Genomic DNA, 17,580 nt, shown 5'->3' on the forward strand with positions numbered 1-17,580 from the left:
AGGGGAGGGGGGAGGGGAGGGGAGCCGGGGAACGCGGAAGCGGCCAGTGTCCTCGCCGCCGAGCATCCGCGGCCGCCCCGGGGGGAGCGCAGCCCGCACAGGCGGCTCCGCGGGCATCGCCGCTCGGTCCCCGGGAAGTGCCGCCCGCGGGAGAGCGCGGGGCCCGGGCTCGGCCGCCGGAGGTCTCGGGTGCAAAGTTGAGGTCCGCCGCCGAGCCGGGGCCGCGAGCTCCGTCCGCCTGCACCCGCCTGCACCCGCCTGCACCCGCCTGCACCCGCCTGCACCCGCCTGCACCCGCCTGCACCCGCCTGCACCCCGCCCGCACCCCGCGACCCTCCTGCACCGCGCCCGCACCGCGCCCGCACCCCGCGACCCCCAGCACCCCGCCTGCACCCGCCTGCACGCCGCGACCCCCGGCACCCCGTCTGCACCCAGTCTGCACCCCGCCTGCACCCCGCGACCCCCGGCACCCCGCCTGCGCCCCCCTGCACCCCGCGGCCCCCCGCACCCCGCGCCCCCCGCGCCCCCCCCCCGACTTACCCTCCCGGAGCGAGCCGCGCAGGCCCCCGTCCTCCCTTAGCGCCCCTCCGGCCCTTCAAGGAGACACTTCCTCCTTCCACTTCGCCGTCAAATTCAGGCTCGATCGGTCCAAGTATTTATCCGCTTCTAGACGCTTTTTCGCTTTTTTCCCCCCTTTTTTTTTTTCTTCTCTTTTTTTTTTTTTTTTTTTTTTTTTCTGGATCTTGAGCCCTGGGGATTCTTGTAGCAGAATTCAAGACGCTTCCTTTTTCAATTTATTTTTCTTCTTTAAGCAGCCGCAATCCCAGTTTTTGCAAAACCACCACCACCACCACCACCACCCCCCCACACCTCCTTTTTTTTTTCTTTTTCTTTTTTTTTTTTAATTCACCCACGGACACTTCCAAAACGTGTCGATTGATCCTTTTTTTCTCCCCAGATGAAGCCACGATCCAGGATTCTCGGGACCCAGAGCCACCACCTCCATGCAAATCCGACCAGCAGGCAAGAAAATACAAATGATCAAACAACGTTACTTCTTTCGGCTGCAATCAGATAATCCGACTAATCCAATAGATTTATCTCGATGGGAAATTGACCTCGAAAACGAATCCCTGGCGCCGATGTCCAGGGAAGCGGTTCCGTGGCCCCGTTCGGGTGACCGGGAGAACTGTGGCTGCTTTCTTCCTCCTTCTTTTTTTTTTTTTTTTTTAAATCTTTTTGGATTCTGGGTGCACTGCTCGCAAAAAATGCCGAGGACCCTGCTTTTCCCCTAATAGAGGTTTCTACTCCAAATCGGTGCAGGATGAAAAATGGTACAAAGGTACCCCTAGTGGCCAGAGGGGATATTGCAGGGAATCTCACTTTTTTTTTTTCTTTTTTTTTCTTTCTTTTTTTTTTTTTTTTTGAATCCCCTCTCCTCACCTTCCCCCCCTCCCCCTGTAGATAACTGGCTGCTCCAGGAGTTAGAGAAGAAGAACGGAGATGAACATGAATAGTCTATGACCACTTGAAAACATCGTCTGATCTTTCTCCTTTGTTTTACTTTAAAGACTGAATCTTCTGTGCTTCTGTCTCCCCAGTCAGTATTCCATCTTTTTTTTTTTTTTCTTTCCCCAGCAGAATTTTCCCCAATGGCATTTAGTAGCTAAAATGCCAATTTGGAGCAGCTAGTGATTTCAAAGCAAATGCACTTGTTTCCTGAATAACTACAGATACTCGGAGAACCCCTATTCTTCCTGAGATACGCTGCTTTCAGAAACAAACAAACAAACAAAAAACCTAATGTTTTGTTTTCTTTAAGGTTATAGGATTATGGATACATACTTTTTTTAAAAAAAAATCCCTTCTCATTTCAGACTTTTGATATTCATTCAGCAGAGCAGATGATGGCTACTGTGAGCCTGTGGTCGGAAAGCAGGGTCATTGCATAGTCCTCAATGCTGCTTATCTGAACCCTTTGCAATTCGATCATCTCAAGATTCCCACTAGCATTTTTGAAAGGTTTTAGAGAAAAAGCCAATGCAATGAATTTCAAGATTCCACTTTGGTAAGCAGTACTTCACAAACTTGACTGTGCTTACCAGAAACCCAGGAATCTTTCAGATGAGGATTCTGGTCTGGTAGGAAGAGAAGGGATGGGATTCAGCATTTCTAGCAAGCTCTCCGACCACACCCTGATTATTAGGACTTAGTCAACTTGGGAAGTTGAATTCACTTCCATGAGTGGGTGCAATGGCTGCAAGGACTCCACCATCTTTCTTCTTTAGAGGGCTTAATAATCAAGCCTTCTTAGTGTATTGAGCTGTTAAGGAGTGAAGAGACCTTTCTCCTATTACTGGTTTTGTTATTAATTGACTATGTGACTTTGAGCAGTCATTTTTTGACCCACGGCCAATTTATCTATTAAAACTGAAGAGTAAACCAAAATAAATGGACAAACATACCTGGTCCTGGATGGGAGACTCAATGTTGTAAATTAATTTATAAAATTAATGTAATTATTATTAAAAGCCCACTATAATTTTTCATGGAACTTGAAAAGTTAATCTTAAAATGTGTTTGTGGGAGCAAAGGGTCAAACCTGTCAACATAATTTTATATACAATACAATTAAGAGCAAGGTATGAACAATTTCCATATTAACTATTAAGACTTAATAGAAAATGACAGTAACTGAGGGCAATGTAGCTTTGCTTCAGGGATAGAAAGTAGTTCAATGGAATAGAATAGGGGGCTCAGAAATATATCCCTGAATTTATGGAAACTTGATAAAGAACAGGTGGCATTACAGAGCAGTGCGGAAAAATTAATTATTCAGACGATAGATTAAGCATATGAAAAAAGTATGATTCACACCTAGATATGTATTTAAGGATACTGAGCAAAACTTAAAAACCTCATAGAGATACAAAGCTTTGTGATTTGGGGTGGACAGGAATAGAAGGTTTTACTAAACATTCAAATAATAAAAATTAAATCTCTAAAGGAAAAATTTTAATTTTGATATATTAAAATTAAGAATTGTTGTGCATCGAAAAAGTCAAGGCATAAACCGACAGAAAATATTTGCTTTGCATATAATCAAAGAGGGATTAGTATCCAAGTACATAAAGCTTTCTTACAAGTCTATAAAGACAAAAAAAAAATGATAGGAAAAAATGTGCCAAGATGAATAGTCAATTAGCATAAGAGAATTCTCAATGTCCAATAAGCATCTGAAAAAGATATCTTAGTTACTAGAAAAATACAACCTAAAACGATGAGATACCATATCACAGGTATGAAACTGGCAAAAATCTGTAAGTCCAGCAATAAGAAAGAATGATGAGAATGTGAAGAAACCATGGGAAGCATATTAGAACAATTTCAGAGAGCAGTTTCGAGATAGCTGATGATTCTCATTTCCTAAAATCTAATGTCTCTACTCCTATGTCCTTCTCTTCACATGTACAAAAAATATCCATTACAGAATTACTTGAAAGAGGAAAAAAAAAAAGGAAAAGGAAGAAAAAATATAAACACCTTTGGATAAATAAGTGGACAAGTACTTTTTGGAATAGTCATACTGTGATACTAGAAGCAGTAAAAAGAAAAATGAATGCACTATAGCTACTTGAGCTAGCACGAATGCATCTCAAAAGTGCAATGCAAAGCAGCAACCATAAAAGTAGGTTGCAGAAAGATACCTGTGGGATGATACCATTTATGTAGCAAGTTTTAAAACATGCAAAAATAATTATATATATTTTGAGCATATGTATATGTGGCAAAAGCACATAAACATCCATGATAACGATGAACCTGAAATTCCGGATAGAGGTTATCTCTGAGAATTATGGAGGTTAATGACATTGGGATGACATTCCGCTTGAGCTGAATCTTCAATGCTTTATTTCTCAGACTGAATCTTGAGTCCACAAGTGTTTATAATATTACATATAAATTGTGTGTCTGGACTATTTCATTAAAATGAACTATTTAAACTAGATGACTTTCATGAACCCATTACAGTATCTGAAAATTTTCTAATTAGAATAAATATGTGTAGAAGTGAAAGGAAATAGTATGGAAGTCTGAAATATCATAATGTGCTTTCTTTTAAAAAGTATGTAGTACCTTTTATTTCTAAGAAGTAGAAAGGGATCAATGCTTATTTACTTCCATAATAGGTATGAAAATTTTCAGGGAGCAGACGAAAACCACCACCTAAATGAGAAAAGCGTGGTTGAAATAGGGGGAAAATGTAATCCTCAACTAACTCTTTCTTGTGTCTTCCTTTGATCTCACGTAGAGTAACCAGGTCTCTGAAACTGTAAAATAGGTAATGAACTGATCATGTTCAGTTCTGACTGGTTAACTGGAAACCATCAAAGCCAGGGTAGCCCTAAGCCAGCCAAACTACAATACAAAAGATAATTCCTCCAGAATATTTGAAATATATACCTAAATTCAAATAGGGAGGTTTTGTTGATATGAAATATAAGAACTAGAAATTTCATTTCAAAATCATTAAACAGTATTTTTCATAATTCATTCAAAATTGGAGAAGAAATCAAATATTAAGAAAGAATTTTTTAGGGCCCAGTATCAGAAGTAAAATGAGTTGGATTAGCAGCTAATACCCCTCAACTCACATTGAACTCAAGAAAGATGCCTGGACACATCATCGATCAATTTTCAGAACAGCATTCCTAGGCAATAGCCAAAGCATCTTTGTAAAAGACACAGAGAAGGGGCAATTTAATGTCCTTCAGTGATAGAATAAACAAGGGGGAAGAAGCAGATTTAATATTTCCAAAATTTGGAGAGGTTGACATATTCTTTCAGCAACCACTTATTGAATACCACCTACTTACCCGGCATAGTGCAAAGCATTTCACAAGACAGTTAACATTAAAACAAATCACCACCACAAACCCTTCGTTAGCTATTGATAATTCATTTGTTCACTGGAAATGGTTAGTAGATATTTTGAATGAATCCTTCACCACCTATGTTGACAATGAGATACTGGACACTAATATAATACTGAAGGTGTATTTTCAGTGTGCTTAAGTCAAACTGATGTGACAGGTTAAAGTAGTCAATGAAGGAAGAAGAGCAAAACAAGAGGCAAGAGGATGAGAAGGTAAAGGAAAGGAAGAAGACTGAGCATAAAAATACGAATCAAACTCATTTCTCTCCCTGGTGATTTACTTTACAGACAAGATAGAAACTTATCCAGTCTGTGTATCCCCCAGAGTACAAATGATTAGTGAATGAGTGCCTAATAGATCAACGTGTGAAGCTAGTTGATTGCATTCTCTATATTGGAAACAAATGCATTCTCTATATTGGAAAGGCTTGCTAATACAATATCTCTTCAGAAAATGAAATTAAGAGAGGAGGGAAGTAAAAAATTACTATGACTAACAATAATGGGAAATAAAAGGCCAAGACTGGCAAACTTGAGTGCCAGTTGGAATATGGGATTCCAATTTGATTCTGACACTAAAATTTCAGCTCTGCTGAAACCTATGGTGGAATTACACATCCTATTTTGGTTTCTGCACTTTACACAAACAAATAAAAAATGATTGATTAATACCAAATGGATCTTGTAAAGAAATGGCATAGTTCTACTAAAAAACAGATGAGAATGCATTTAATTGTTGCTTTTAATACAGAAGTCATTATGAAAAGAAGGTTATGATGGGTTTTTTTGATAATTGATATAGCAGCACATCTTTCGTGACCAGGTCAAATCAATTAAGTTCTGCCTGTAGTAAACATTTTAAGATGTTATGAAAGACTGGTGGTCTATGTCTGAAAAGAAGTAACATAAAATACTGTAAAACAGATTTTCTAAAGCAAGTCTTGGGAAAATATATTCTTCTACCATCTTCAGAACTCCCCTGATGTACCCTCATTTTAAGTGCTCAAGACTTGAATCTAAATGAATGGCAACTGGGAATTATGAAAAGCATAAAAATAAAAAGTATTGCAACATCACAGGCCTAACTACTGCAAAGGTAGCTGTTTATAAAGAGGTTCTCTCTACAGGGAAGAATCTGCTCAGACAATCCTGCTTAATTAGAAAAGACTACTTAAAACACTTGACTGATACTGAATATTTCAGGTATGTATCGGGAGAACACACCTGCTTGCATGCTAAATTTACCAGATGCATTTTTATATTTCATGGTTTGAAGACCTGTAATGGAAACCAAGGAAGTAATGATCAAGACTAGATATTTTGGGATGAGACGGTTCACATCCTCATCATTTTACAAATCTGATAAAGGATACAGGAAAAATCTTATGGCTGAAATTAGTTTTACCAGGACTCAAACTAATCATTAGAGTACATTTGAAGTGTGGCCCAAAGAAATGCAGTTTTCTAGTCTTTGTATAAACTCCACAGATCTCCTTTTTTTGTATATTTTTTATTGGAGTTCGATTTGTCAACATATAGTATAACACCCGGTGCTCATCCTGTCAAGTGCCCCCTTCAGTGCCCATCACCCCAACCCCCCACCCACCTCCTCTTTCACTACCCCTTGTTCGTTTCCCAGAGTTAGGAGTCTCTCATATTTTGTCACCCTCTCTGATTTTTCCTACTCATTTTCTCTCGTTTCCCCTAGCATACCTTTCACTGTTTTCTATATTCCCTGTATGAGTGAAACCATATGATTGTCCTTCTCAATTGACTTACTTCACTCAGCATAATACCCTCCAGTTCCATCCACATTGAAGCAAATGGTGGGTATTTGTCGTTTCTAATGGCTGAGGAATATTCCATTGTATACATAGACCACAGCTTCTTTATCCATCATCTTTCAGTGGACACCGAGGCTCCTTCCACAGTTTGGCTATTGTGGACATTGCTGCTAGAAACATCGGGGTGCAGGTGTCCTGGCGTTTCATTGCATCTGAATCTTTGGGGTAAATCCCCAGCAGTGCAATTGCTGGGTCGTAGGGCAGGTCTATTTTTAACTCTTTGAGAAACCTCCACACAGTTTTCCAGAGTGGCTACACAGGTTCACATTCCCACCAACAGTGTAAGAGGGTTCCCTTTTCTCCACATCCTCTCCAACATTTGTTGTTTCCTGCCTTGTTAATTTTCCCCATTCTCACTGGTGTGAGGTGGGATCTCATTGTGGTTTGGATTTGTATTTCCCTGATGGCAAGCGATGCGGAGCATTTTCTCATGTGCTTGTTGGCCATGTCTATGTCTTCCTCTGTGAGATTTCTCTTCATGTCTCTTGCCCATTTCAGGATTGGATTGTTTGTTTTTTTTGCTGTTGAGTTTGATAAGCTCTTTATAGATCTTGGATACTAGCCCTTTATCTGAGAGGTCATTTGCAAATATCTTCTCCCATTCTGTAGGTTGTCTTTTAGTTTTGTTGACTGTTTCTTTTGCTGTGCAAAATTTTATCTTGATGAAGTCCCAATAGTTCATTTTTGCTTTTGTTTCCCTTGCCTTCATAGATGTATCTTGCAAGAAGTTACTGTGGCCAAGTTCAGAAAGGGTGTTGTCTGTGTTCTCTAAGATTTTGATGGATTCTTATCTCCCATTTAGATCTTTCATCCATTTTGAGTTTATCTTTGTGTCTGGTGTGAGAGAATGGTCTAGTTTCATTCTTCTGCACGTGGTTGTCCAATTACAGATTTCCTTTTGCTAAATAGGAAAAAAAAAGCTAAGAAAGCAAATAACTAAAGTAGCCAAGGCCACACCGAGGTCAGTGGCACTGCTAGATGAGAAACCACTGTACCATGCCACTTTAGACTTGTTTTTTTTTTTTTTTTTTTGATTGGTTGTTGGTATTAAAGTGTCATTATCCTTAAAGTATTTGATGACAACCAAATTTCAAAAATTTCAGTCAACAAACAAAACAAAACAAGCACAGCATTTAATAGACTTAATATAATTAGCAGAATAATGGCCCTCCAAAGATGTCCACATCCTAATCCCTGGAATCTATGGATATGTTACCTTACATGACAAGAATGACTTTGCAAGTATGATGAAGGATCTTGAAATGGGCCCGATGTAATCACAAGGTGCCTTATAAAAGGAAGACAGAAGATTCAGAATTAGAGAAATAGATGTAATAACAAGCAGAAATCAGGGGCAGACAGAGAGAGAGAAAGAGATTTGAGGATACAATACTCCTGGCTTAGAAGATGGAGGAAGGGGCCATAAACCAAGGAATGCAGGTGGCCTCTAGAAGTTGGAAAGGTAAGGAATGGATTCTCCTCTAGAGCTTCCACAAGGAATGCAGCCCTTGCCAACCCACTTTAGACTTCTGACTTCCTGAACCACAATTTAACAAATTTGTATTGTCTTAAGCCACTTAAGTCGTGGTGATTTGTTACAGCAGCAAAAGTAAGCTAATGCACTTAGTTAAAAATATTAAAACTAGTCTAGGAATAATCAATTCTCTCCAATAAAAACATAATATGTGCTACATATGCAATTTTAGATTTTCTAGTACACACTTTAAAGAAAGGTGAAATGAAATTTGCTAATATATTTTCTTTAGCCCAATATATAAAAATATAATCATTTGATATGTAATCACTACTGAAAATTATTAATAAATGTTTTATATTATTTATAAAAGTCTTCCAAATCAAACATATATAATTGGATATCTAGGTGTCTAGAGCAGATCTCAGTTTGGACTGATTCCACTTCAAGAGCTCAACAGCCATATATGGCTAGTGACTACCATAATGGATAACACAGCTTTAGACTGTAAGAAACAAATTAAAAAGAAAACTCATATATTATTATATAGATTATTCTGATATTCTCTTACTTAGAACAGTCTAGTCTAAGAATCACAAAGGCACCTAGAGAAATCAGGATGTTTACAGCCAATTTTCTAAGAAATGCACTTAAGAGAGATCAGAAGAGGAATAAAAACAAAAGAATAACATGAAAGAAGAATATGATCACCTAATGATACTGAGTTGTCTTTTTTTGAAAAATTCTAAGGATAATAGAAAAGAAATTTCTCCAGTATTTTCAGAGCAAAAAGATAACCAGGTATAGGATAAGAATGACATTGCTTGGGGCCAACTATGTAATATGAACAAATGACCAAGAGAAAAGCAAAACTATTAAGCCCTAGCTTCCAATTTCTCCATAGAGAAGAATGATGTTTGAACTGGAAAAATATATGATGGTGAGAAAATGGTAAGAAAGCCTGAAGGTGATTTAAATTAGTTTTAAGATTCCAGATCCAAATCAGTTACCTAACAGGATACTAAAAATACTTGAAGATGTGTTCTTGGAACTAATATCTAATATCTTTGAGTCACCATGAAAATTGTTAAGTGTCTTGGTTTTCAAATAGAATTCCAGAAACTGATGCTTACTATTCTTGACATTAACTGAAATTCTAGAACCCATGCTCATATGTATTCACTAAATGTATGACAAATATGAATAAAATCTTTTCACTAGAGTTATAGGAATGGCAGATCAAAAATGTAGTTTGAACTGTTTATATTGACTTCATGCAAGACCTTTTAGAAAAAGACACTCATAGGGGCACCTGGGTGGCTCAGCGGTTGAGCGTCTGCCTTTGGTTCAGGTCATGATCCCAGGAGTCCCTCACTGGGCTCCCCCAGAGGGAACCTGCTTCTCCCTCTACCTAGGTCTCTGCCTTTCTCTCTGTGTCTCTCATGAATAAATAAATAAAATATTAAAAAAGAAAACTCATAATTTTCTTCCAGACAGAACTGTGAAGTATAGGCTGAATGATGTAGTTGAGTAGATCCTTTGAAAGTTGAACAATCGTTCTTCTGTAGCATCTGCTGAATGTTCTTTGATGTCCACTTCTCTTTTCCCTTTTTGAGGGTTAAAGTTTCTGAAAGAATTTGTTTTGTAATCAAGTCTTTCCATTAAGCAAATTAGTCTAATGATAGGTATGAATGAGATGCTTTAATAGGAGCCTACCTTAGACCATGGACTTTTAAATAGATTACTTAAAGCCACTAACTATTTTTGGAATTATGTTTTTCAATGATGCTTTTGCAAACTATTTCTAAATAAGGAGTTTGATATAAAGTATTTAATTGGTAAACTTTAAATTGAATTTTAATTCAATTTAATCAAATTTTGACATCCAAATTCCCTGTCCTCTATTGCAATATAGAAACCAAGGTCTCTTTCTTTTTAATTTACTCACTGATATAAATATTTCTATTTAATTAATCAACCATATTCTTATCAAAAGATATTTCTTATTGATAGTATTTAATTGAATTACAAAGAAATTTGGGTTGTAAATAGAGTAGTTTTAATAAAAGCTTCAAAATCAATCTAAATTTTAGACAATTCAATACAACTCAATATCAATCTTAATTTGGGCTGCTGAACATAATTTATGTTCAATTTTTTGAACATAAAAGTTCAAGTGAACTTTTATGATGTAATGGCAATGCTCTTTAATCTTTTTTAGCTGCTAATCCTGGCAAAATTAGATAATCTTTCTCTATCTTCTCTCTCCCCAAATATATCAAGAAGTAGACCAGGAAGCAATATAGCAGACAAAATAATAATGGTAATAATAATAGTAATAGTAATAAAAACAGAAAAGAAAATCAAGTCTCAATATAGCTTGTCTCCCTTTTCTCTTGTTCACCCCTTTCTACCTTATTTTTAAAATACATATAAATAATACTATATATAATATAGTATTAAATATTATATTAAACATATAAAATATTTTAATATACATATCACAAAATATGCATGACATACAAATAAGGATATATATATTTCCATGTGGTTATCACAAACACTAACATTTTTACATACTTCCTTGATCATAAGGACTCTTGAAGGCACGAAGATTTAATGATCATAACAACAAAAATAATGTCAACTTTCACTTGTTTAATGCATCTTCTGTACTTGGTTCTTATTCTTATGTATGTCTTTCAAGTTTGAAGGGTACATATAATTTCTCCCATTTTTACAGAAAACAGAAACTTAATCACACTAAATGTCCTGCTGCCACTAACAAAGGATTAAGCTAAGATTGCATTCAAATTTAAATCCAAGCTTCTTGTACTTCCCTTTCACTGTGAAGGGAAGTAAGCTCAGAGCTGAAGAGTCTGTACCCCGAAGAAATGACTCAGTGCTCCGGAGTTCATATAAATGGAATGGTCAGTTGTAAGGACTCCCAAAACGAAAAGCGGTCACCACTGGGTAAAGGGATGCCCCATGCACCTCTCAAGAGGCAGGGATAATGCCAAGATTGGGTTAACTTCAGTCACCCTGCCTTATATGGGGCCGATGCTGCTGACTGTTCTGGGGAGCAGTAGAGGATAAGGGTGTTCCATTGTAGCAAGACACCATGGTGATTTCACCCACTGGGAAGGCAAAACGATGTACTGAAGTGAGGGACTACAAGAGAAGAGCATTGCCAAGCATTCAACTTGGGAGCAGTTAGCAAAATCCTCTTTAAATGACCAGCCCGCTGAGAGAAAACATTTACCCAGGCTGCTGCAGCCAACACTCTGGTTTGCTAGTCGAAGAGTTGGTTTCTGATTATTTGAGAAAGGGTGCTGCCTAGAAACCACAGGCAGGACCAGCACTGAAAGATGTAGTCAGATGCACCAGGAAAGTGTGATCCAAGCAGACTACGACTGCAGAAGAGCCAACTAAGGTTGAAGAGACAGATCAGAGAAGCAGGTAAGAGCAAGGTTTTTTATCCAAGAATAGCAGGTGACACTGGACTTCTTGACATGGACCCAAATACGTTCACATCTGCATGGCTCGGGCCAGCCTCCTCACTGGCCTCTACTCCCCTCACCCGTTTTTTTTTTTTTTTCAATCTATGCCTCACATAGACACCAAAACCATCTGTTTATAAAATAAATCTCGTTGACACACTTCTGTATTGATTATTACCCGTATTAGTGGTTCTTACCACATTTGCCCACTAGAATCGCTTAAGGGGAAAGGTGGTAAAAATACCTATGTTTGAAGGGAGGTGGGCGGGGGGGGGGGGGGGGTGGGGCTGACTGGGTGACCGGCACTGAGGGGGCACTTGATGGGATGAGCACTGGGTGTTATTCTATATGTTGGCAAATTGAACACCAATAAAAAAAATAAATAAATAAATAAATAAATAAATAAATAATAAATAAAATAAAAAATAAAAAAATACCAGTGTTGGGACCTGCCTCTCTGATCCCTACAAATCCATTAAATCAGAATCTCTGAAGTTAGTGCTAGGTCTCCAGCATTTTTAAAACACTCCTGAATGGTTCTTACATATAGCCCAAGTTAAGAACACTGACCTCGAGAGTATATTTTAGATGCCACATACAAATATTGAAGCTTTTTAAGTGATATGCATAGGATTTGCTATCAGATGGATCTGGATTCAATTCCTAAGTATTTCACTTGCTCATGACACTTGATTCCCCCTGGGTTTCTCTTTCCTCATCGACAATATGGAAATGGCTACAATATGTGTGGAAAACAGAGTTATCTATTTCCTTCCATCTTTATTCTTTTCCCTATTCGCTCTGTGTAAAGAAAGATCCTTTAACACATGTCTAAGTTTGCTATTGGGGATGACCGGGATTAATAGGAGAAAGGATTGCTGCTTTTGAAAATACTCTGTTAAAACATCACTACCACCAACAGAAAACCAAACACCTAAGCCTACTCTCCAGAACTCTGCAGCATACAATGGATAGCAGATCCGTAGTATTTCAACTTAATACATGCTCAGAGTGAATTAATAACTCAAGGAAACATCGTGGGATATAGGGTTACTATCACTTTCCAATGAATTACATAATGTTCAGTAATATTACTTCTTCTTTTAATAAAACTCATTTTGATACATTTTGAAAGCTGTGGAGAAAACTACCCCCATACAGAGATTTTTAACTCATTTCTAGGTATAGGAACTTGAGCCAAGAAAAGTGTGACCTAAGTGTGACACTTCCATTACATCACCAGAGTCTTCGTGCCGGGGGCACTTTTGATATGAGATTTGCATACAATGAAGCACTTTTCAGCATAGGTAATATCTTCCTTAAGAATATCAATCATTCATAAAATATAGTTCATGAAGTACTTTAACATATCTAATTATATTTGAGTATTGAAAGAAAAACTTTTTGGAGGAAGAGAACAGATAATATTTGTTCCTTTTCATGATTAAATAAATTGGGGGAAGTTGACTTCCTTATGGCCACTCAGCGCTTTGCTACATGTAGGAATCAGACCTTGGACTTCCAGTTTAATTTCCATTCTAATAGCACATACTGATGTTTTTCCTAAATTGGCAGAAAGATCTCAGATAGCCTATTCTTGTAGCAATCAAAATGCTTTGGTGGAGGTAAGTTTTCAACAACAACAACAAAACACATGAAAGTGTAAGCAAATATTTTAGGTAAAAACGGAGCTGATACAGTAGAAGGGAAAGAGGAAGAGGACCAAGAGCCCTGCCCACCATGCTCCTCCATCCCCACGGGTAGCAGCCCCGACGAGGGCAACGTGCAGCACCATTGGACAACTATTTGCTGTCTTTATAGATAAGGAACAAAAGCCTCAGAAAGCAACAGATTTGGCTGAGAAGCTCACCTCGTTAGTGACTTCATGTCTCTTGATTCCTAATCAAATCCTCTTTCTCCTGTGTTATAATATCTCCTAGGCCATGTGGCTATAGATAGCCTAGTCCACTATCTCTAAGTTGCTCACCTCCCTTCCTGTCCAGCCATCCCTCCTGCCATACATTACTTCTCCAGGTGAGCTACACTACATGTGGTTTTCTCATATCTATCAAGCCTTTTTTTTTTTTTTAAAGTAGGCTCCCTGGCCCAGTGTGAAGCCCAACCTGGGGCTTGAACTTATTCTCCTGAGACCAAGACCTGCGATGAGATCAAGTGTCAGACGCTTAATTACCGGAGCCACCCAGTTGCCCCTACCATGCCCTTTATTATGCATCAGACTTTCTGCACATGGTTTTCTCTTTGTCTGGAAAGTTCTCTCTTTGAATGCCTTCTTTCTCAACCTATTCACTTTTTTAATTTCTACAGATTCATCAAATCTGATTGAAGTCAGCACTGACTCTAGAGACCCCTCCATAACATTACCCACCAAACCCAGCCCTCAATACCGCCCCTACCCTACTCCATCTCCCCCACTCCCAAACTGAGTTAGGTAGCAATCTTAGTTAACTGATGCTTTTCTTTACCTCTTAACACACTTGTACTTTCACTAATTGCTCTTTGAGGAGAGAGTCTTGACTTTTTTTTACCTTTATTCACCTTTATTTTGAACCTATTCAGTGTCACAATAAACAAGAAATGCAAGAATGAATAAATGCTATTTTCTAAGTAATTTCTTACAAAGAAACATGAATGTAGGACAGTGTGGTATATATTCCAGGAAAGCAGGCCTCACTTGAACTTGCTGCATATGCTATATCATACTGCCAGAAAATAGGGCAGCCATGATCCTCAGCAACTCCAATTTGCAGCTCTAGAACTTTCTGTTACCATGGCAGAAAAACCTTGCCAGATACCTATAATTAAACAATCTAATTCTTTATTCATAATTTTGAACAGAAAACCAGAAACAGCAAGCATTTAGGAAAACCAATAGCATTAAAAAGGAATAACAGATAAATGGGAAAAGAAAACCTGGTAGGGAAATATATTTAAAGAAACAAATATGTACTTTAAAAGTCAACCTGTTATTCTTTTTCTTTAATAAGAGTTTATTTATTTATTTATTATTAATTAATTAATTAATTTATCTATCTATCTATCTATTTATTCATGAGAGGCACAGAGAGAGAGGTAGAGACATAGAGGGGAAGCAGGCTCCTCCCAGAAAGCCCGATATGGGACTTCGTCCTGACTCTGAGATCACATCCTGAGTCAAAAAGCAGATGCTCAACCACTGAGCCACCCAGGCGTCCCTATACTGTTACTCTTAAAGTAGTTCAAGGGACTGGTATCTTAAGGAAACCAATAGGTTCCTCTAAAAACACAACTAAAAGAAAAAAGGTTTTATAGAATTTTAGTATTGAAATGAAAAATGTAAATAGAGGCCCTGAGTAACCAAATGCACATGGGCTGCGGAATAATTTATAAACTGAAAGATGAAGTAAAAATAGCTCCTTTAAGAATGAATACATAATGGAGAGACATTTATATGAAGGCTCACAATTCCGTATTTCCCCCTTAGTTTATTTTACTTATGTTGCTTTTAAGGAAAAGTTAATATAATAATTTTATTAAAATTACATTTAATAAAGTATTTTCAAGTTGTTCACAACGCTATCATAAAACTGACTGGATAACCCAGTACATTATTAGTGTAAAATACTGTTGGTTGGAGAATAATTTTACTGTACTTTTTAGGAATCATAAGATTTCCATTGTATTTTTGCATTTTTTACCTCAGGCAAAAGTACTGAGAAAAGAAACATACAGTGTTGAAGAAGTAAGTCCTGGAAATCCCTTTTCCTTCTGAGGCTATATTTATTCCCCTAATTTTTTTAAACAATTTTTTGCTTAATAGTTTTGATTATTCATGAAATATCTTAAATTGTTATTTGTAATAATTTAGCTTCAGGATTTTGATGTCCAAGAGATTTCTTTGTTTTGAAGGAAAATATCTCCCTTTCTTCTATTGGTGAGTGCTGGAGGTAAACCTAGACCAACAATTTGATTATCTCTTCTATGGATTAACAATAACCCAAAAGAAGAAAGACTCACCTATGAAAAGATGCTCATTGCAATATAATTTATAAGAGCAAAATTAGGAGCAATAAAAATATACAGAATTAATAAAATATTTAAGTAAACTATGGTAAGGTACTTAATAAGCATTATTAGATTACATAGCAACAGAGAAAAATGTTCAGGAGACAACGTAACTAAACACAACAATATTCAGAATTAGATTTGTGCTCCTATTTCAATTATATAAAAATGTCAATATTTGAAGAATTTTGAACAAGAACGTAAAAATTTTTGTTTAATTTGAATAAGATTTTTAAAGGGAAAAACAGAATTTTCCTTCTTTTCTATCAGTATCTCAAATTTATGGAAATTAAGAATACCCCAAAAGTAAAAAAATTGATTTGGTTTTGTTTTTTTTTGTTGTTTTTTGGTTTTTTTTTTTGATTTGGTTTTGAATTACATACACTCAACTCTGACATCAAATAGGTGTCTTGAAATTGCTGAGTCTGCCTTCTCTACTTCATCTCTATTCATTTTATCCAAGATGACCATTTTTAACGTAGATATAGAAACTTCCATGTATACCACTTCATAGTTTTCAAAGTGCACATACACACACACACACACACACACACAATTATTCAATTCACTTAACCATGCTGCAAGGTAAAATAGATAAGGGAAACCAATATTATAAAAGAAAGATACTATAGGTATAATCATCTTTTTCAATATATAAGGATAAAGGGTTTAAATGAATTTAAGATCCCACGGAGGCATAAAATGAAACCCATTTCCAATCCTTTCTTCTACATTAGTGTCATGTGATGACACCACCTTAATAAAAGATAATTCATTATGCATTTAACGTACAGAGGATACATTTCTTTTGGGGGGGTTAAAAATGCAGTAAAATTTTAGTTTATCACTGCTTTTTTTTTTAATTTGAGTATAGTTAACACACGATATTACATTAGTTTCAGGTACACACGTCTCTTTATCTCATGCTATGCTTATCAACATCTCCATACTTTATGCCATGTTCACCACAGGGGTAGCTACCAACTGTCCTAATGCAACACTATTACAATATCATTGATTATATTCCCTATGCTGAGCCTTTTATTCCTGTGATTTATTTGTCCCATAACTGGAAGCCTATATCTCCCACTCTCCATCACTCATTTTGCTCATCCCCCCGCTTCCCTGCCCTCTGGAAGCTATCAGTTTTTTTCTCCATATTATGGGTCTGATTTGTATTTTGTTTATTTATTTGTTTTGGGTTTTTAGATTCCACATAAAAGTGAAATCATATGGCATTTGTTTTTCTCTGGCTTATTTCACTTAGCATTATACCCTCTAGATCCATCTATGTTGTCACAAATGGCAAGAACTCATCCTTTTTATGGCTGAGGAACATTCCATTATATATGTACACCACAACTTCTTTATCCAATCATCCATCAATAATAAGTTAGGCCGCACTCATAACTTGGCTGTTGTAAATAACGCTGCAATAAACATGGGGTACATGTATCTTTTGAATTAGCATTTTTGTTTCTTTGGTAAACACCCAGTGGTGAAATTATTGGATCATATGGTACTTCTATTTTTTTTTTATTTTTTGAAGAACCCCCATACTATTTTCCACAGCAGCTGTATCAATTTACATTCCCACCAACAGTGCACAAGGGTTCCTTTTTCTCCACCTCCTTGCCGATGCTCATTGTTTCTTATCTTTTTTTTTTTTAATTTTAGCCATTCTGACAGGTACAAGGTGATATCTCAATGTGGCTTTGATTTTCTTTTCTCTGATGATCAGTGATGTTGAGCATATTTTCACGT

General features: G+C 37.2%; 1 protein-coding gene across 20 annotated transcripts in view; it reads right to left on the reverse strand.

Annotated features, from left to right (window-relative positions):
* The window catches only part of NLGN1 (neuroligin 1), an 805,972-nt gene that overhangs the window by 650,456 nt on the left and 137,936 nt on the right, over positions 1 to 17,580 (reverse strand). For 7 of the 20 annotated variants that reach the window (XM_026007769.2, XM_026007768.2, XM_072752186.1 and 4 more), the window contains exon 1: positions 541 to 1,338. The exons of the other annotated variants lie outside the window; for them this stretch is intronic. The gene's annotated coding sequence lies outside the window, so the exon portion shown is untranslated. Of the gene's footprint in view, positions 1 to 540; positions 1,339 to 17,580 lie in introns of those variants that run through there. 20 annotated transcript variants of the gene reach the window in all.

The sequence above is a fragment of the Vulpes vulpes genome, chromosome 3, assembly GCF_048418805.1.
Source record: "Vulpes vulpes isolate BD-2025 chromosome 3, VulVul3, whole genome shotgun sequence".
Classification (NCBI taxonomy): domain Eukaryota; kingdom Metazoa; phylum Chordata; class Mammalia; order Carnivora; family Canidae; genus Vulpes; species Vulpes vulpes.